Here is a 21,265-nt window from a genome sequence, read left to right on the forward strand (position 1 = left end):
CTTGTTTTTCCCCCTTGCTGTAAAGATGTAGGGTTTCAGAAAGGAGTGAAAAAATTTTGGATCAGGATCATTGTTTTTTCATTATTGCTGTTCCTGTTTGTGGCTGATGATCCAAATCAAAGCTGGAACAAAGTGGAATGTCACTGCTTCAAGTGACACAAGGCTGTGCAGAGCCAAATTGTGACTGTGACTCCCAGCCTGGTGTGACTCTTCATTTTCTGTGCAAGGCTCTATCCAACTTCCAAGATTTCTTTTTCAGCCCTTTTAGTGTCATATTTACTCCAGCACATTATGGAGGAGACATATGTAATGCGTTCCCTCTCTTGGGCTTTGCTTATGCAAAGAAAATCACTGTCACTGCTGCTGCAGAGGAAGCAGCATGGATACATTCCTTCAAAGTAAGACAGCATCCTGGAAAAATTGCTCTTCTTTTGAAGTAATTATTTCCAAATAAAATTGGAACAGTGTGCCCACCTGAGGACCATGATAAGTCTGGGTTATTACTGTAATCACGCTGGTTAAATTTTCCATGTAGAATAGTTCATTTCAGCCTCCTTGTGAATGGAATTTACAATAGCACAGCCAGTGGTGGCTCATCCTTGGTCTATTTCATACCAGCTATGTCCATGGGGGAGTCTGTGTAAAGGGCAGATATAAGATGAGAGAGAAGATTATTATATCATAATAAAAATGAAGAGTACCAGTTTTGTTCCATAAACACAGCAAAGCACAAATCTTGCCAGTGGAGCTCACAATGTGTCAGGACTCACGCTGAGGTTTTTAAATCACAGCCTGAAATTTGGAAGCTGCTGGGGGAAAGTCATAATTCAGGTTAATCAGTCCCAGATACTTATTGCCCCACTTTTTGCTGTCAGTGGTGGCAGCATTATGTACACCCTACCTGGATATGATGATGCTGTGCTTTTTCATTTACACCTTACTCTGTACCTACTGCTAGACAGTCTGTCCCCAAGCCTCTAAAAAAGACCTATCAAGTCAGCCACAGGAAAACTTCAGAATAATGTAAACCCCTCACATCTGGGGACTTCAGGGAGAGCTGAGAGCAGGTCACAGCTCAGGCGATCTGCCTGAATTGCTGGATGCTGTCCAGCCATCCCCAGAGCTCAGCAGAAGATGGACACTGCCAGGGTGGCATGGGTCAGGGGCAGAAAATCCTGCTTGCTCTTGGAAAATGTGACAAAATTACAGATTGCCGAAGATGGCATTGGGATAAAATGTTGTTAGGATGACAAAATTCTGCTGTGTAGCCACTCTGAAAGTACTCCATGTTTCTGAAAATATGCTACTGAAGTTTAGTCCTGCTGATAGAGCCACGCAACCTTATATGATCTCAGGAGCATTTGGATCTCAAAAGCTGAATATTATTTCATTGGCCTAATCTGACCTTACTCTCCGCTTTCTGGGTTCTCTCTTTTTCCTTGGGCTCCAGAACCTCTTTAAGGTTCCTCTGGCTTCCAGATAACTGTTTTAGTTTCAGCATTCTTCCCTTATCTAAAGCAATTCAAAATGAGACTTTGGGCACTCTCTGGGGGTGAAGTATGAAAGACATTGAGGGATATATTAAATCTCTGCTCAGCTGGTGCCTGAGAAAAACACAGAATGCTACTGATGCTATCAACATCTGACTAGGCTGCAAAATACAATTACTGCAATTCTTATATATCAGCATTGGGAGATCCATACTCCTGAAAGCCCATTTAATTAGGATTTTGATGCTCTTATTGCTTAAGAGGTGCATAACCTTCAGGAAGAGCAGCAGGAAAAGCAGTGTTACCAGATGTATAACAGGAGAATGTAAAATATTGCTGTCAGCCTGCAGAATGACTGGTTCTGGTGGTAGATAAAGCTGACCTTTCCATAGAGATCTGCAGAATAAACCCAACACATATAGCACAATATATTTTTCCACCTTTTGGCCTGAAATCAGAAGATGTAAGTGGTGATTGATTTACATCACAAAGCCAAAGGCCAACAGCTGCCTATGAAAGCTTAGTAAAAGATGTTGTTTATGAGCATTAGCTTTGACTCCTGTGTGTAATCCTGCCAGAGGCCAAATGCTCTGCAGCAGGAGCACCCAGCCTTCAGTGTTTTATATTGTTGTCTTGTAATTGATGCAGAAAATGGGGGAAACGGACACCACTGACTTTAGAGAGATTTAAATGATGCTGTTATATGGGAGGAAAGAAAGATAAGGCTGTCCCTTTCCATGCCACTTCTCTGTTGGTGTAATCCCTGAAATGAACAGAATTCCTCTGATTTGAATAAGAAGTGATTCAGGCATAATCTGCTCTTTTGCCTTAGTGAGCTGTACAAATAGGCTGGACTTATGTATCTTTAAAAAATTAAGATAATGAGTCATCAGTAGTTAGTGTATGTGTATATTGGTGATTCTGATCCATACACTGCAGCTAAAGTTAATCATAACATTTGCATGGCTATTGGATATTATTTTGCAGCAGAACTGATCACAAGGAAAAGTTGTGCTCTGAAATAAGGGGTCAGCACTCTGGTTGCCATGGGCCCTCTGGAAATTTTTCATGTCCCACTGGGATATAATCACAGTTTTGAACTGAAGAGTCAAAAGGTATAATTCTCAGAGTTACCCTGCTTCACCTCATCATCCATCTTGCTGTTGTGAGCCAGCACCATTTCCAGAGAGCTACCTGGCAGCACAGAGGAGTGATTAGCAAGCATGTCTGTTCTCATGGGGATAAATAATGAACTGAGCATCATTCAGAGGCAGGTTCCTAGAAACAGGGGGGGAAAGTCACAAATAGGGGCTGAATTAGTTTCCTGTTGCAGTGCTTTTAGAGAGGCCTTCATACCCTGTGACTTTGCACTGGCAGGGGCACAGGGCAGCACTGGCCACATGGGGTCTTGGGCAGTGGCAGAATTTGTTGCACGCCCAAATCTGTTGCCACTGACATTTCATTGAATTGTGTGCGGGATTAACCCTGGCCTCACAGGGAAGCACCTAACGGGCTCACACTGCAGAGTGAAGACGCAGGGGAAAACCAGGGTGGGACGAGGCCCGCCTGAGTGCTGTGGGTTAATGGGGTCTGGCGAGGTGTCAGCCTGTTTGCCGGGAGTGTTGGTGGGAACACCTCCCCTCGCTGGGAGCTGCTCTGCCGCCAGTCCCAGCAGTAATGGCTCGCTCCGTGTGCCTGGGATTCCCTCGTGGAAACAAAGTCACCGACAGGAATCACACACCTGGTTTTTCACACCTCATCGTGGAGCTCACCCGTGTGAAAGGGGTTGGGTTTCTTCTCTCGCTGCATGCCATGGCCTCGGCGCCACCAGGCAAACCTCGCTGCTCCGCACAGAGGGTGCTCGGGGTGTGCTCTGCAGTACTGTTCTGTTTGCATGGAAGCATTATGCATTCACAGAACAATTCAGCTCAGCTCGCAGCGTCCTTCCCGTGCTGAGGAGTCCTAAGGCACTGCCTGGTGTCTTGTGGTGAGCCTGTCACTGCAACAAGTGCCTGTAGACAACCCTCTGCTCTAAACGCTGAGCTTGATTTAGTTATCAGCGCAGACATTGCCATCACGAGCAATCATCTTCAAAGAAGTGATAGGCAGAGCATCTGGGCCAAATTGTAACGTGATTACCTGACAGAGTCTTTAATAAAGACAATACTTTAGAGACACTTTGGTTGATCTGAATTCTTCTTTTTTTTTTTTTTTTTTTCCAAATTTAATTTTAGAACAGCAGTGCTGGAAACATACTCCCTGAGCCTTTTACAGGGCCATGAGTCAGGAGAGGATTCTGGCTTGAAAGAAAGCAGAGACACTGACCATTCCCTTTTGCAGTGCTTAAGGAACGTGAACCTGAAAAAGCAACTAAACACTTTAGAATGCATTTTCATTTGGATAATCTTGAGGTTTCTATTAAAGGAAGAAAAAGAACTTTATTAAAAATATTAGAAAGGATCAGCTTAGATTAAAAAAAAAAAAAAAGTGTAATTCACTGTTCATTTAAATCATCCTTGGAACTAGCACTGCCCGCTGAGCGAGAAACGAAGATAAAAGCGATACAAGGAAAACGTTTAAAAGATTTGAAAAAAAAAACCCCGATGTGCCCTAAAACATTAAAACCCTGGCAGAGAGCAACGCCTGCTCGGCGGGGGCCGCAGATGCCAGGCAGCTCCCGCAGCGCCGGCCGGCCCCCGCAGCGCGGTCCGTGCCCGGCCCAGGTGTCCCGCGCAGGGAAGGCAGGCGGGAGGGAGCCCCGGCAGGCGGAGGGAGCCCCGCCCGCCCCGTCGGGCCGCCCCTCGCGGCATCCCCCGCTCCCGCCCCGCCGGGGCCGCCCCCGCGCTCCGCGGGCCGGGCCGGGCGCTCCACGGGCGAGGCAGCGGCGCCGGGCCGGGAGCGCCTGCCCCGGGCACGCCGGGCAGGTGTCGGGCCCCGTCCCGCCGAGGTGAGTGCGGAGCGCGGCGCGGGGGCGGCGGGGGCGGCGGGGGCGGCGGGGCCGGGGCTGCCCCGGCGGCGGCTTCGCTCCCGCGGAGCCGGGCTGGGCTGGGCTGGGCGCTCCCCCCGCGCTGCCGCAGCGGGACGAGGGGGCTGCATCGCCCGGCGGTCGCTGTGGTCATCCCGGCATCGGCACCGGGGGCTGCGTGCCCCGGCGGACGGTGAGGTGCAGCCTCCTCGCCGCTGCCACCGGGGCTGCGTCTGCCGGGAGTCGTGGGTGCCTGCCCCGGTTGCCTGGGGGCTCTGTGTCCTGCGGGAGGGCAGGGCACCTCTCCCACCCCAGGGCTGAGGCTCTTCATCTTACCCAGAGTTGTTTGTGCGGGTTAGCAGCCCCTCCTCCCTGTGTCAGTGGGATGCCTCCCGCGTGATCCCTGGGGCTCCATGGCCAGGGGGGCTGAGGGTCGCATCCCTTCGGGAATGCGTACCCCATCACGTTGGGGGCTCCATCCCTAGGGGGCTGGTGAGTTGCTGGAGTCCATGCTCAGGGGCCAGTGGGTTCCATTGCTCTATAGGTCAATGGGACAGGTGTTGACAGGGTCCGTCCTGCCGGGGTTGGTGGGGTTTCATTCCTCTGGGGGTCGGTGGCCATATCCCTTGATCGGGGGGTGCTTGTAGGGTCTCTGACCAGCCCTCGCTCTGCTATTTCCCGCATGCCTGCCTGGGGGGCGAGGGGCAACTCCATCCCTGCTGTGACACTTTGTCCTGTCTCCCGGCATGGATTAGGTCATGTTGTGACAGTGCCTGTTACTGTCTTGCAGTGCACAGGACCCGGAGATGTGAGGAAGAGGGGCTGCTGTTGCAGAAAAAGCAGCAACCACCCCCCTTCCATGTACAGAGCAGTTTAATAAAATCAGACAGCATGAAGCATGTGGCCGATTTTTTCCCCCCCAATCATCAGAAGGTGGTTCTCTATGTCATTAAATACTCCTGTTAGCACAAAGCAGGCTGTGATATATGCAGTATTGTAAGCCGGGGAGCAGTTGTGGATGAGATATGTAACAGGAAAACATCAAGAGCTGACCTCAAACTCTGAAGTTAACTGTGCTGCCTCTCCTTCGGGTGGCCTGGGGTACTCTATTAAACCTGTCTCAGTTTGTAGCTATCTGACCATTCCACGTGGCCGTAAAAAGCTCTGATGCCCCTTTGAAGGCGCCATAAAGCTGCAAATGGGCTTAATATAGCCCATCCCGTTAACCTCAGTGCTTTCTCTCGGTATCCTTTTAATGAACAGCAATGCTCGTGAATTTCTCTCAACGGGCTGTCAAACCTTCTCTGCTTCTGGCTGGGAAAGAACGCTGTGAAGCCTTGGGAGAGGAATGGTCCCAGAACTGCCTTCAGTCCCTCGTCCCTGGGGGCTGCGGGAGTTTGTGGGGCACTGACACAAGATGCTGGTGCGCTCTGGCCAGAGCAGGGGCAGCGGGTTCAAGCACTGTCCCTGCACCAGCCTCATGGTTTTAGTGGAGACATCAGGGCTGGGGCTTCGTTTTACTGCTGGCAGAGTGGCTATGAGCAGGTGTTACCAGAGTGCTCAGCTGCCTTGGTGCAGGTTCCTCTGCCTTCATTTTAAGGCATACTGCAATGCCTGTACACCCTCTGCAGCTCTCACCTTCGTGTGCAGGGTGCATGTCCTTGCAAATGCCGTGCTAAGCCCTTGGGATGACTCACAAACTTTTGTAGAGTGCCTTCTCCCTCTCTTGCTTGGGTCTTTGCACTCGATGAATTATCTGGGTAGCCAAAGCTCATGCCAAGTGGAAGCATAGCCTGTGATATTACCGATATTACTGGGTTAATAATTTTCTGAAAAACAAAATGCCTGAACGCAAATAGAATGGAAAATGTGTCTTTGAAGTCTTTTTTTTTTTCTTTAAAATTATTCAGTGCCTAGCCTGGAGGAAACCTATTTTTTAAAACTTTTATAAAACTTATGAACATTTTACAGAAGTGGGAAGGATTTATTTTTCTTTTCTTTTCTTTTTTTATTTATTTTTTAAAGTATTTTGGTTTTCATGACATGAGGTCTTTTCTATGTTCCCTTTGAAATGTTGACAGGGGAATGCTAGTGTAAAAATCTTGATGTGTGAGTAGATGTTTAGTCTGGTGTACCAGCTCCTGAGCTGGCAAATGCAGCTGCCAGCAGCTCTGCCAGCAGCACAGCAGAGCTGGGTCCAGCCAGGGATGCCCAGGCTTCCCCAGGGTAGAAATCAAGGCACTGATTGTCTCAAATGAGTTGAAGTAGGGAGAGAAGGTCAGAGTCTAAGTGGTATTGCAAAGGATTTCCTAGGAATGCAGAGAGCTGCAGCTATCTTGTGTGGCAGGTATCTGCTGCAGGGGTTATTTGGCAATGATGGTGACATCAAACCTTAATGTTGTAAGGGTCAAATTTAAAAGCTATTGCGTATCTTCATGATATTGCCATGGGTGTTTTACTAGCTTTTCAATAGCTTTGTGAAACAGGGAACATCTCTGGGCAGGATTTTGGCTGGGTGCAAGAGTGCATGCTTGTGTTGGGAGGTAGGGAAGGCTTTAATATGAGGTCCATCTGCCTTAGCTCATCTGCACAAGCATTGGGAAATGCTTCCTGCCTTTAAAATCCAAGTCATTACATCTGTGGAAAAAAACTCTTTTAAAAAAAAATATTATAGTTCTTGTACACTGCACACTTTGTGTCCTGAAAGGACAGCTGAGGTGCCCTAAATTAAAAGGTCTGGGTTTCACCACAGTAATACGTGAAAAGGTCTTATAGTGCAGACGCATTTCTAAACTGCTCTGAATGTTGTTGCTAAAAGTAGCTTCTTTACTATATTTGTACACGTTTCTATAATAGCTAATATTTCTGCATATATTATTAATTGTCTCCAGTATGGAACTTGCTCTCTTGCTGGGTTTCCTGCAGGTGTTTGTGAGTGCTCTGTGTAGCATTCTTACCTGAAATGAGTTTCAAGCCCTCATAAACTCCATTAGACAAGTGTAGAATTTAAAAAACAAAAAAGAAAAGAAGTAATTTTAACTGGGCCATGTTAAGTCAGGAAATACAGAGGCTGAGGCTCCAGCAGCAATATTAACTTGGCTGCGGTACACATCCTGTAAGCTCTTTCATGACATACACCTCATAATGTAAACAGGAATAAGCACGTAGATTAACGTATGCAGAGAAGGAGTGTTTTTATGAAAAGAAAAGAGTGTTTTTATGGATTTGCCCCCCTTGTCCCTGTGACAGCTGAGTCTTGCACAGAGCCTGGGAAAGCCTGGCACTGCCTCACACCAGGCTGGGCAGCGTGTCCATCGCTGACTCAGGCATACCCGACTGCTGCTGGGGTGAGAATAGCAGCAGCAAATGAGTAATTTGGGGTCTGTTTCTGTCAAAACAATAGCAGGGTAATGAACTGCATTTTGTTCTTTAAGGTCTGAGTTGCAGCATGTATGATGCTTGAGCGTTCCATCTTGTGCCTCTCCCCACTGGCATGCCTGGCCCTGCTGAGGCTGCTGTGGTTGTAATGAAGTGCAGTGGCTTTGCTTTGGTGAGCCTCAGCTTTCTGCTTCTATTACCCACGTGTTATAGTAACAGCTCTCCCGGCTAATTTTAACTAGATCATGTACCAAAGTGATTAAATGAATATTGTACTTTAATACAGATCTGCAATGGACCAAGCAGTATTGCTCTTTCTATGATGTTGTCTTAATTAAAGACTGTGTTATTAATATATTTCACTGAATTGATAAATTTAGCCTGAAGGTCAAATAGTCTAATATGACCTTCACCATGTCACAAGACATTATATCTTGTGCAGTTACCACTGCTCTGAGCTGGAGATTTGCATGCAATGTGGTGTCATCTAGGGCAGAGTCTGTGGTCCTTCAGCAGCAGCTTCCAGCAATGACAGAGGTGGTCTGGGTGAATAAAATTAATTTACGGGTCCTCTCCAGGAGGAAACAATCATCCTTTTCTGTCTAAAAAGGGCTCCTAATCAGTATCAGCACAATGATATTGCTGCCTTGCTGTGACATTGTAAAGCTCTGCAAGGGAGGTGGGAGCAGCTGTAATACTGCAATCTAATACTTCTCCTCTGATACTTGCCTAATGGCACCTCCTCTTCAGAGCAGCCTCCCAAGGATGCTGCTGGAGCATTGTAAGCCATGCTGTTGAGCTTTAATTTCATTATTGTTCGATTTGGCCAGCGTTTTGTTCACTTTCTCTGCAGTGTTAGACAATTTGCAAAGGGAGTTAGGAGCTGGGTGGGTGACAGCACTTACTGTGTGCACGTAATCTAAATTTCTCTCAAAATGGAATTGTATTAAAGTAATTTGGTAAAACTTTGAAATTACAGTAAGGCTGCTTTTGATAATTGAGTCCGTCCCCATCCCGTCCCGTCCCCCCCCCAAACTGTGTTTATTAAAATAATCATGACCTCACACAGAATGGTTCAAATCAAACAGAGTGTCTGGATCTCACTGGATGTTGGTTCTGGCCATTTTTGCTATGTGGGAGGTGAAGGTAGGCACTGCTTTGGAGCCTCGCCATGGTGGATGGCCAGCTGTCCCCTGTCAGCTCTCACAAGTGGAACAGTACCTGCCAGGATTTGTGCTGGGGGACTTGTCAGAAAGAACAACATTGAAAAATGAGAAAACCATGGAAAATGGTCTCTTAACTACATTAAACATTTGTGAAACTTCTGTCATTCTGCAAAAAAAACCCTGTAATTTTTACACAGTGGAGCTGTCCTCCCTGACTCAGACTGGGAAAAAGACCTATTCAATGTTACATTTTAATCATATACAACACAAAGACTTTTGCTGTGCTGTTTAAAATCCAGCTTTCTTTCAGGCTGTGTTCTGCCGGGATGTTTTCATCCAAAACGGACTGCTGAGGCTGACAGGAACAGTCTGAAAAAGCAGCTCTAACCTTCCTTCCTGACACTTCAATAGTGACACCCACTGTGGGAAACTAGGGCATAAATGCATTAACACTTGTCACTGGGAAGAAAATCCTCTCCATGATGGGGACCAGAAGAGAGTGATTCCTAGATTCGTGATACAAATTGGTTCATTATTTATTTCAATCAAAGTCCGTAGGTGCTGCTACAATGAAAAATTAAAGTGCATTTTACAGAATACACATGAGCTGACACCCTGCCAAACCCAAAGCCTTCCTGACCTACAAAACGAAGGAGACCTTTGATGCTTCCTCCACTCTTTGCAAATTCTCAGACAAACAGGCTTTGTCCAGAATTACAACAGAGGTAGGACCTCCTGAAACAGATGCCAAACCCGCTGTGTTCACTGATGCCTTCCAGGGAAAACATCCTGCTTTTGCCTCCTGGTATTACAGATCTGCATGAGAGCAGCCCAGCTGCTTGGTCTCCTGTAAATGCTTTGGACCTCACTAGGGGTCCTCTCACCCGTGCCACCATCCTGTTGCATGTTGTCTGTAAGTTCAGCAATGCTCTCCTCTTCCCAGGTGGGTGAAAGACAGCTTGTTTCCTGCTGGAGCAGGGTTTTTCCGCTCCTCCAGCTGTATGCAAATACAACACTTGTATGTCACTAACTGTGATCTGACTGAAGAAGCACAATCCTGATTCTCTCTCTGCTTACAGGGCAAAAGCGGTTGCCTGGTGGTGTGGGGAAAGTCTAGCTTTAATACTGAGCTGTGTATTTTACTGGATGTGCTGGTCTTAGTATCATAGAATGGCCAAGATTGGAAAGAACCTTAAAGGTTATGGAATTCCAACCTGCCTGCTATGAATGGGGACATCTTGCGCTAGATCAGGTTGCTTCCAATTCCATCCAACCTGGCTCTGAACACAGCTTCTCTGGGCAAACTATTCTAGTGCCTTGCCAACCTCACAGCAAAGAATTTTTTCCTAATAAGTAATCGAAATCTTCTCTCTTTCAGTTTGATGGAATTCCCCCTTGTCCTGTTACTACAGGATACCACTAAAGTCTCTTTCAATTTTTCTTGCAGGCTCCCTTCAGGTCCTGGAAGGCCACAATTAGGTCCCACCCCAAAGCCTTCTCTTTCCCAGGCTGAACAATTCCAAGTCTTTCTGTCTTTCCTCACAGCAGAGCTGCTCCATCCCTCTGATCACCTTGGTGGCCTCCCCTGGGCTCACCCCAGCAGGTCCCTGTCCCTCCTGTGCTGGGAGCCCAGGGCTGGATGCAGAGCTCCAGGTGGGTCTCAGCAGAGCAGAGCAGAGGGGCAGAATCCCCTCCCTGCCCTGCTGCCCACGGGGCTCTGGATGCAGCCCAGGACACGTTTGGCTCTCTGGGCTGTGAGTGCCATGGCTGGGCCATGTGCAGCCTCTCACCCACAGCACCCCCAAGCCCTTCTGGGCAGGGCTGCTCTGGGGCTGTTCATGCCCAGCCTGTGCTGGCACCAGGGCTTGTCCCAGCCCAGGGGCAGCACCAGCACTTGGCCTTGTTAAACCTCATGATGCTCCCATGGGCCACTCCTCGAGTGTGTCAGGGTCTCTCTGGATGGCATCCTGTCCTTCAGGTGTGTCAGACAACCTCAGCTTGGTGTCATCTGCAACCTTGGTGAGGGTGCACTCGATCCCTTCATCTGTGTCATAAATAAAGATAATAAATCACACTGGTCCCAGTGCAGACCACTGAGGGACTCCACTTGTCACTGATGTTCATCAGGACTCTGAGCCACTGACCAATACTCTCTGGATGCAACCCTCTGACCAGCTTCTTATCCATCTAACAGTCCACCCATCACATCCCTCTCCCTCCAATTTAAAGAGAAGGATGTTGTGGGGGATCATGTCAAAGGCTTTACAGAAGTCCAGATAAATGACATCTGTAGTCCTTCCTTTGTCTGCTGATGTGGTCATTCCATCACAGAAGGTCCCTGGGCTGGTCAGGCAGGATTTACCCTTGGTGAAGCTGTGCTGGTTGTCCCAAATCATCTCCGTGTTCTCCAAGTGCCTCAGTACAGTCTCCAGGAGATTCTGTTCCATGATCTTCCCAGGCACAGAGGTGAGGGCGGCCGATGATTCCTGGAGTTCTCTTTTCTTCCCCTTTCAAAGATGGGTACAATGTTTCCTCTTCTCCAGGTGCCTGGGATTTCACCTGGCTGCCATGACTTTTCAAATATCATGGAGAGTGTCTTGCAAACCACACCAGCCAACTCCCTTAGGGCTCTGGGATGCACCTCACTGGGTCCTGTGGGCTTACCCACGTGGTGGTGCCTTATTTACATTATGTATTCAGGTGGTCCCAGACCTGATCTCTACTTAAAGTGGGAGGGAGTTTGGTCCCCCACAGTCTCCATCCTGCTGTCCATCCACTTGAAGGATGTGGGAAGATAGGGTGCCAATGAAAACTGATGACTGAGATCTGTTGGGGTGTGCATTTCTCAATACAAAGATCAAAGAGACACTTGGCATCCATGGATTTTGAGAAAGCTTCTGTCCAGAGTCTGCAGCAGAACACAAACCCCAAAGGCTCTGCTTACTTACTGGCACCCCAACGCTCTGAAGCACACGGTGCAGCTCCTTTGTGTCCCCTGTGCTGGGGAGGAGGGTGGATGGGACCCCTGGCAGCCACCTCTGCTCATTGTTGTGCCTGGCTGTCAGCACATCAGCTTTAATCAAGGCTGGCAGGAGCTTCAGTGGCAACTGACCTCGTGTTAAAGACTAAAGTCCCTGTCTCATCTGAACTCAGTTCCCTTCATGAGGGATTTCAGATGACAAGTGGGACAGGTATTAAACTTTAACCAGCCGTTCATCTTTAAAATATTAATCCTGTTCTTATGCTCTTACCTGTTTTCCCAGTGTGCCTGGGTTTGAAGGAGTTTCACAAGTGATGACTGCCTATCTTGTGGTCATCCCAGATCTGCAGTGTCAGTTTCCAATTTTCAAGCCTTCCTCACAGGTGTTTCTGCTGGGAACATGCTCACCATGTTTATCTGGAAATACAAATATGCTGAATTCAGGCCAGCTTTCAGTTTTCCTCCCAGGCTCTCAGCAGCATAGATTATATTCCCCTTCTCCTAATCATCTTCCCCATCCTTTATTGTTCTGTACCATAGAGGAACCTTCCTCCATATGGGTTGTATTTCAATCCTCATCTTCTTGGGGTGAGGAGCTGAGCAGAGAAATGTCTTCATTGCTATGATGGGGTTTGGGCTGCAAGATGACATGTGACACGTCCTATTCCAGCAGGAATCCATTATGGAGTAGAAAACATCCTCCTATTTATCTTCTGAATAAAACTATGAGCATTTCTGCCTGGGAAATCTGTCCCATAGCTCAGCTGGAAATAAATAAATGCAGCAAAGAAATGGGTGGCACCATTCCAGAATGCACAGTTATTCAGGTTAGTGCGCCACGGCTGCTGAGAGGTGTGGGCTCTGGGGAGCAGACTGTGATGGGCTCAGCTTGGCCTGCAGCCTCGTCTTTCCAGCCACATCCACATGCTCATCAAAGGATTTAAACCTCTGTGCAGTGAGTAGTCTGAAATGTGGTGAGCTCACAGCTCCTGGAGGTGTAGGGTGGAAAGGACCTGCTGGGTCACCTGTGCTTTACTTTCAGGAGGATCCTTCCTAATTAAAGCATGACTTGTGATTGCAAGGTGTCTTATTTGGGTGGTTGAATAAATTGCTGTCCTCTCTGTGAGATGTGAAAGTGGATTTACTCATGTGCCTGTAAATGTCTCAGCTGTGAGGCTGTTATTTACTGCACTATTGTAATGCAAATGTTTGTGGTTATGTTTGCATTGATCACACAAAGAGTGCACACAAATTTTATTTCTTGTGGTATTTAGGCTTGCTGGTTTTTTACTTCCTGCTGTATCTGTTCTGTTAGACACTATATCATAGAAATTGCTTGAAGAGTAATTGCCTGTCACTCAAGTGCCATTTTACAATATAGAGCTGTATCAATTAAAAGATTCTTCCTCCTTCAATTAATTTTGATTCTTCAGGGTAGATAGCATTGTTTTTCTGCAGAGCATCCCAGTAAATAATTTGGTACTTTGTACATTTATTTACATTTAAATGCATTCCATGTGAAAGGTAATGGCCTGTAGTTACAGTTGCAGAAAGAACATTCATTGTCAGAGTCTTCTGGCTGGCTGTGGTGCTCCCAGCATGGAGGCAGCCTGAGTGCTCCAGTCTGATGGATGTGAAATCACTGGTTGTGATCACTGTGAAATCACAGCCAAAGAGGAGGCAGCTGCCCTCTTTTCATGTGCACCTGGGATTGGGAGGTAGGGAAAGGTTTACGTGTCACAGCTGCAAGTTTCTTAAATGAACTGCTTTTTCAAGTTTGTCAGTCTGAAGAGCAGTTTGTCCTACATGACTCTTGTGGGTGTGGGCAAGCATCAAAAATGGTAGCTCAGCTTGAGAAACATGGGGAAACTGTTTAGAATTGGTGTTTCTTGTTTGGAGTGGTCCTCTAATGGAATCACTTTTCAGTACATACAGACACTGGAAAAATGGAGCCTGTGAGTAGGAAGCCTTGACTGGAGAGAGCCTGCTTTGAGATTAATGATTTTGTCTGTGGCCTTTTAATACCTCCTATAGATGGGAGGATAGCTCAGGAGTGATCTCTCTGATGGGAGGCAGGAAGTCCTGCTGTTTGGAAGGCATGATATGACATCTTCAGTGTTCATAGGGGCTAATCCTACCTTGGGGTTAGGGATGGCCTTAAATTTGATGGAGCTTGGATTAGATGCCAACTGATTTAGGTATCTAATCCATAATGAGTAAAACTATTAGTCTGAGTCATGTAAGTATGCAAGGAAATATATTTTGAACTTTATGTACTATTAGATAGTCCAGACAGTGGACATTACATTAGCTACTGGCAGTGATACTGCCATGGGCTCATACTCATAGGGATCTCTGGATCCATTGTTTTTTCTTGTGGGGGGGAGGGAGGTGGCTCTTCCAAGAACTACTGTAAGCTACTAAAACTGATTACATTACTATTTTTTTATTTTTAACACAGTAGTTAGTCTGTTAAAACTGAACTTGAGGTTTTCTATGGAAGACCTAATACTTGCCTTAAAATCACCAGGTTTCATTTTGGTCTGTAATTGCCTGGAGTTCACCTGCCTGAGCTGACTGCTGAAAATGGTTGGTATTTCAAGGCCATTGTGTGGGCTCTGAGGGTCAGTGTGTGTAGGTTGTGTCGAGAGTCAACATCCCTTATTTGGGGACGGGGGGAGCGAAGATCCATTGGGGCCCATTTCTAATAAAGCCAGAGCAATCCTGGAGTAAAACCCCATGTCTTTTGCAGTCATCTTTTTCTTTTAGCTCCCACTTCCATTTATTTCATGATGCTGTTGGCACTGCAGGGACAGTTTGCTCTTCCTCAGCTGCACTTGGAAACTTTCTGTTTGCTGGGAGGTGCCCTTGGCAGTTTGCATTGGGGAGCAAGCTGTGATTTCAGTTTAAATGAACACTGCTTCTCTTAAATAAGAACTTGTTTAAATAAAGTCAGGTTAAAAACCAACTAAGAGTCTTTATGGAAGAGCTTCCAGTTTAAACATGGCCTGGCAGGGACGTGCACAAGCCTGCCAGCATTTCAGAGAGGTGACCCTTTACAGCAGTGTCCCTGTCTCCTTGTCGAAGGTGCTCAGGAAAGACCAGGTTCTCAATTTCCCTTAAATATCACCAAATTTTGAAGGGATTGTGAGAAAAGTGGCCTATCTTGTGTTGATAAAAAGTGAATGCAGATTTTTTTCAGAAACGTGCTTGTTTCAGTGAAGAGTGTGTAGGAATAATCATATCTGGTGTGTTGGGAAAGGCTTATAAAGATATTCAGGACAATAAGCAGCTGCTTACTCTGGGTGCTGGCATGCTTTTTTCTGTCTCCCTGGTGTGTCAGGTGTAAGCTGCTGCTCAGTCCAGGCCACTGTCTGAAGTGGTGTCCCAGAGGAGCTGTGTGTCCACAGGTGACAAGCCTGGAATAGTAAACCCTCTCCCTGTGCTAGCAAAGCTCTTGCTGCTCATTGCTCTGCATTGCAGGAGCCCAAACTGATATCCAAAATATGAGTTCCACCTGCCCCTTAGTTTTCCTGACCACTTTAGTACTTGTAATCCCCCTTTTACGCTCCTGTTGCTATGAAGAAAGGCAAAACAGGCAGGAGACGCTGATTATGTGCTTGAGAAGCAATTAAATGGTGTTGGAAATGCTGCCAAAACATGAAAAGCAAAGGGAAAGGACAAGTCTGGGTAAAAAGTTATTTTCTGTTTCTTGTATTATGTGTATTATTAATAGATGCAAAATTATTTCAGACAAAGCTGTGAATTTTGTTAGCCTTTCTAAAAACACTCTAATTTTTTTTAAAGCTTCCCTGTGAGTATTATGACCAACCTCATTTCACAGCTAGATATATTCATCTCAGTTAAATGCAATGGACAAAATCTAGAAAACCCAACTGCTTAACATTATAAGCAGCTTGCATAAACATGAATTATTAAGGTCACAAAAGCTCCTAGAAACCAGCTGAAATGAGTGCACTGTTGCATTTCTTTTTTTCAAAACATGCATTAATTAATAAGGGGCTTAGTGCCCCAGACTGTTTCTCCCCCCTCATGCCTCCATCAGATTTTGCTTTCATTGAGTGGAAAGTGTCACGTTTCTCTCTTCCTCCTCCCTTTTGTTTGGCTGGAGCAAAACAAATCTGGAAGGTGCCAGACTTCATCCTTCATAAGCCAGTCATTCACAGCTGTGATACCCTAAAATGCTCAGGTGGGTTCTGTTGGGGCTGTTACAACAGCAGCACGCCCTCCAGAACAGCCAGGGGTTTTATTTCATGCCACCTTGGACTGCCAGAATAGGAGCAGGAGTCTGAAGACAGGCTGCCAGGAGCTAGAGAGCAGTCACATCCACATGTTTGGGCAGTGCAGAGAGGGCAGGGTGCTGACAGGAGAAATGTGGAAGAGAAGAAGACAATGAAGAGACGGCCCAGTTTGTGTGGGTGTGGGCATTGTGTCATGTGCTGGTCCCCTCCACCTGGCGTGGCATAGGCAGCACGTGGTGGCTATGGAGGCATTGGAGATGTAGGAATGTTTGATGGGAACTCCTCTCCAGCCTCTTCCAGCACAGGAAATAATTTCAGTGGCTTGAGTGAGAAAAGGGCTGCTGTGACTGAGGGGGCCAAGCCCTCCTCGTGTGCAGAGTCAAAGCACATTTCAAGTTCAGCACTGGAAGATTCTTGGAGCAAGGAGCTGAAGAAGGAAAAAGAAAGCAGGAATAGAGTGGTGTTAATTTTTAAAATTAATTAATTCATTTGTGGTGCTGGCTGTAGAGGAGGCAAGTCAGATTAACTATGTGGAGGGAAGAGGCTGCAGTGACCAAGTGGAAATTGAAGAGAACTTCAATGCTGGGTGCAAGTGGTGTGGGTGGGGAGGAAGGCTGAATCTGATGGAACTTCCACAAGAAGAAACAGCTCAGATGAGAGAGCTTACTCATGGGACTCTGTGTTTAGGAGAGGGGATGCCTTCAGACATGGTCCTAAAACGTGAAAAATACTACAAGCGAATATTGCAGGTGAACTTGTGTATGAGGTGGTTGAGCTTTGGTATCGTGGAGATAGCAAACAGCATGAGACTTTCTTTTGTGGTTTGTACTGCAAGTAAACCCCTTAAGGTAGACACCTCCCTGTGCTTGTCGTAAGTCAGTGTGGAGAAGGTGGGGACAAAGGCTGATGGTTGGCATCTCTGCTGTCTGTGGTCCTGGCATCTGCAGAAGAAACTCAGGTAGGCAGGGTTTGGGTTATTGAACCCCAGAGAAGTGAAATCTTTACTTCTGGCCTTGCTGTGACTCCATTTTGCTTGGTGCCTTAATGAAATACAGCACAAATGCCAAGGCATCTCATGTGGGCTTCTAAAAATCTTCCCAGGTACCACACTTGTGCTTTATCTGCGAGGAATCCCGTTCCTGCAGCCACTAGAGAAACAGTTCAAGGAAACACAAATGTTAAAGCCACTGTTCAAATGCCTCTGCTCTGGGGTGGGTAGCTAGTTTTAACTTCTCAAACAGCAAAGAGGTTCTTTGGGATGAGTTTGGGGGGTGGACCTGCCTCCACCAGGCAGGGAGGAGGGGCACGAAAGCCACAGTGCAAACACTCACCCCAAAGAACGATGGTTATTGGGCCTGCCTTGTTAAAAAACAAGGAAAATGTTTGTGCCATGCTGTATTCCATCATGGTTTTTGAAAATTAACCTCATCAGAGGCTGCTTTTGATATATAATAAAAAAACTCTAAGCAACAAAGGAGCTTTAAAAGAAGCAAAGACTTGACATATTTGTTAATACTCAGGGTAGCAATGCATTAATTTTAAGGCATGCTTTTTTTTTTGTTAATAAAATGAGGACACTAATTAAAATTAATCCATTTATAAATCTTTCCACATCCAATTTTAAAGCGTAAATAAAACATTTGCTTTGTCTGTCCCTTTTCTCATCCTGAGACAATACAGACCATGTCACTTTTAACTCTTTATGGTAATGAGCAGATAAAACTATCTTAAATTATTTGCTAAAAGATATAAAAATTGGTGCCACAGAGGAGATAGCATTTAAAGTGCAGGAAGGATGGCAGTGGAAATTTTGGGAGTGCCTCAAAATGTGTTTTAATGCTTGCCTTTGGGATCTGCAAACCTGAGCAGTTTCTTGCCTTGGCTGCCTCCCTGTCCTCCATTCCCACCCTTTTCACAAAAATGAGTTGTCTGTTGGCTGTCTTCCTTGAGGTGCATTTTTCAGTGTGATAATTTGCATTATAAAATACACAGGGATGAATTTACTCCAGTTTTGCTCACAAAGTCACGCAGGATTTAATGGGTGAGGTTGGAAAAAGAGAGGTGGTAGACCAATCCACGGATATGCCATATTGATTAATTTATGTGATTTAAAATTAAAAACAAACAAACAAAAAAATGGGGGCTTATGGCAAAGAAACTCTTTGAAGTTTTATTTCTGTGACATGTGAGACTGCAGCGTTGCCAATGCTGAAGGTATTTTTCTGTGCCTTGTTTAGAAAGAAAGCTAAACACGACCTTGGGCCTGTGATTGTTGGGAGCTCCTCAATGTATGTTAATTAGTAGACTGTGAGAAAAGTAGTACAGCTGCTCAGGGAACTATATATTCTAATTTTTTAATGTGTTCCAGATATTATAAGTTGTGCCTACAGATCTTTGGTGCAGTTGTGGCTGTGTGGAGGTTGTGTGTGTCTGTGTACCACAGTAAGGCACTTGCATATAGAGTGCTGGCAAAACTGCTACCCCCTCCCACCTAAAAAAGTCCCAAATAACCAAAAACTCCCTGTAGGTGATACTTTAAACTTTAACATGAGCTGTGTGTCTCTGCTTTGTCTCAGGCCATGCCAAAGTGAAGAGATAGCAAGGAGCAGGGCTGTTGTGTGTGAGGATGCTCCTCTCTGCTTTCATATGCAGATTTTTAATAAAACAAGTATGCATCTCTGCTTCTTGTCATTCCTGTCCCTGGGAAGTTTCATGTCCCTTGCTATCTTCTATCAGTTTTCTGCTCTTTGGTTTTGATGTCTGTTCTTTATAAATCTTCCAGCCTGAAATCTGCCCAGAACTGCCCCCACTCCTTCTTGGCAGGACTAAAGCTCAGCAGCTGCAGACAAAATGAAGGTAAGAGGAGAAAAATTGCAAATCCTCGGAGAAAAATGTGCAAAGCAAAGTTATGCTGCCTTGGGAAGGGGCAGCTTGCTATGGTTCTTCTACTTGTGTCTACAAGTGCTTGGTGGATTAGCAAATGGAGAGTTTAGATCATTGTTTCCAGCAGTGTTTGCGCTCTAAATATTTATCCACTGTGCACAGGAGCATTGTTCCACCTTTCCAGAGAAGCTGTGCTCAGGTAGGAGGTTTGAGCCCCCCTTCCTCCCAAGGGTAATGGGATTTAGATTTGTGATAGCAAGTTTGTGGCTCTTAAACAAAGTTGCTGAGAAGGACTGTTTTAAGCGATGCTGCTGGTAATCAGTCTGCTTTTGTGAAAGCATAAAGAGACAGATGTTGCAATGCAGGAGTTAAGGCTCCGCTGAGTGTTTGCTCGAGGTGTTCTTTCTCCATGGGTGCTGCCATGGGAGGTGGGGGAGTTCAGGAGGACACACTGGACACTCACCCTCCTCATCTCCAGAAAATGAGAGGATTTCTCCTTGCAGAAAGCAATTTCTGCATGGTGTCGTGGAGGGCTTTTTGTCCTGTGTGCTCAATTTTCGGTTTTAAAGTGCTGTGCAAAATGACTTCTTTGCTTCCAGCCACAGATTCAGAACTGCAAACCACCCACCGTACAGCTGCTAATGCACAGATTATCTCCACAGCCAACAGCTTTAAGTAATCAAACAGAGATAATTTTACCTCTGTGACCCAACAAATAAACACCAGAATCAGGAAAAATCCTTTCACCCACACAATCCTACCCAGGCTTTCAAGGGCAGAGTGAGGAGTTTTGTCAGAGGCCGCAGAGGTGTCAAGGTCACCAGGTTTGTCCCAGCCTGGATCGATGGTGAGCTGGCAGTGCTGTGGTGTGGGGTGCTCTCAGGAGGTCATGATGCTCTGTAACCTGATGAGACCATCTCTTGCTGCTGCAAAAGACATTAAATGAGTAGGGCATAGACTGGAAGTTGTGTTTGCGGTCCTGCTTTCACAGGAAAAACTGTGGCTTGGATAGGCTTTTGTTGATGACTTCAGCCTTTAACTTTCTGTTCTTTGGAAGAACACACATTTCTCACAGCTATCAGGGGTTTAGCGCCATTAAGAAAACACAACTGTTACATATTGTAACATCGCATCTGTGGCTTCTTTCTCACTGACCCGTTGCCATCGATGTTGAGAAAGAGAAGAATTGTAGCCCAGAAGTCATATCAGAAAACATTTTTTTTTTTCACTTTAAAAGTCTGTTTCTTTTTGCTTTCATTTCCCAGATCAGCTAATTGTGACCATTTTCTTAGAAATTAAGTCTTGGTGTTTTTTAAATTTTAGTAAATTCTAGTTGCTCTGAGCTTTCCCTGCCCTTTCCCCCTTTGTTCTAGTAAACTCATTTCCTTATTCCTGTTATTAAGGATACTTAGCATATTGTCATTGGGAAACAGCACTCATTTCTTCATGGAAAGAAGCTGCTTAATGTTTCATGTATTGCAGTGAATAATTAAATAAAGAAAAATATATTAGCCCACAAAACTAGTTGGCAGCTGAAAGGAAGAATGCATTTGCAGTCTGCTGGGGAAAAGTGACACTCCTGGCCTGGTGTCTTGAAGCACAAGGGTAAGGTTTAAAAGCGAATAGGTCTGGCCTGACATTAAAAAAAATCCGGATTTTTCAACTTCCCATGCACTTACAACATTAATCTTTAATTATCATATTCTTGAGCTACTGGCTGTGAGATCAGACCTGGAATTGTTGGGGCTAAGGAAAACCAGGCTGGTAAGTGGCATGAAATGTCAGCAGGGACCACGACCTTGTGAACTGTCAGGGATGGAAAGGCTGTCAGCACTCAGGCAGGCAGGGGGCCTGGCAGCCTGATAGTGGATGGCATGAGCAGTCTCCATGTAAATAAGGGGTTTTATTGCCCTTCATAGTCCTTTTCACCCCTTCTGGGCTCTACAGTCATTGCCCCTTTCCTTTCGATTTTGTAATGCATCTTGAAACACAACTGTTGGGCTCTGCAAAAGTGGGGTGAAAGACTGGGCAGATGGGATTCTGTGCTGGGAGAAGACTGACTGCTCCCAAATGATCTAAATGAGCCATGGAATTTTTTTCTTTCCAAATGAAACCAGAACTGAACTGTAATTTCGCAGTGA

The 21,265-nt window shown here is 46.0% G+C and overlaps 1 protein-coding gene across 7 annotated transcripts in view; it reads left to right on the forward strand.

Annotated features, from left to right (window-relative positions):
* Positions 1-4,206: 4,206 nt before the first annotated feature.
* Positions 4,207-21,265, forward strand: part of PDZD2 (PDZ domain containing 2) — a 201,760-nt gene continuing 184,701 nt past the window's right edge. For 3 of the 7 annotated variants that reach the window (XM_077171341.1, XM_077171345.1, XM_077171344.1), the window contains exons 1-2: positions 4,207-4,437; positions 19,024-19,097. The gene's annotated coding sequence lies outside the window, so the exon portion shown is untranslated. Of the gene's footprint in view, positions 4,438-7,889; positions 8,006-19,023; positions 19,098-21,265 lie in introns of all 7 variants that reach the window. The other 4 variants (XM_077171343.1, XM_054652572.2, XM_077171342.1 and 1 more) reach the window with 3 other exon arrangements.

Source organism: Agelaius phoeniceus, chromosome Z, assembly GCF_051311805.1.
Source record: "Agelaius phoeniceus isolate bAgePho1 chromosome Z, bAgePho1.hap1, whole genome shotgun sequence".
NCBI lineage: Eukaryota > Metazoa > Chordata > Aves > Passeriformes > Icteridae > Agelaius > Agelaius phoeniceus.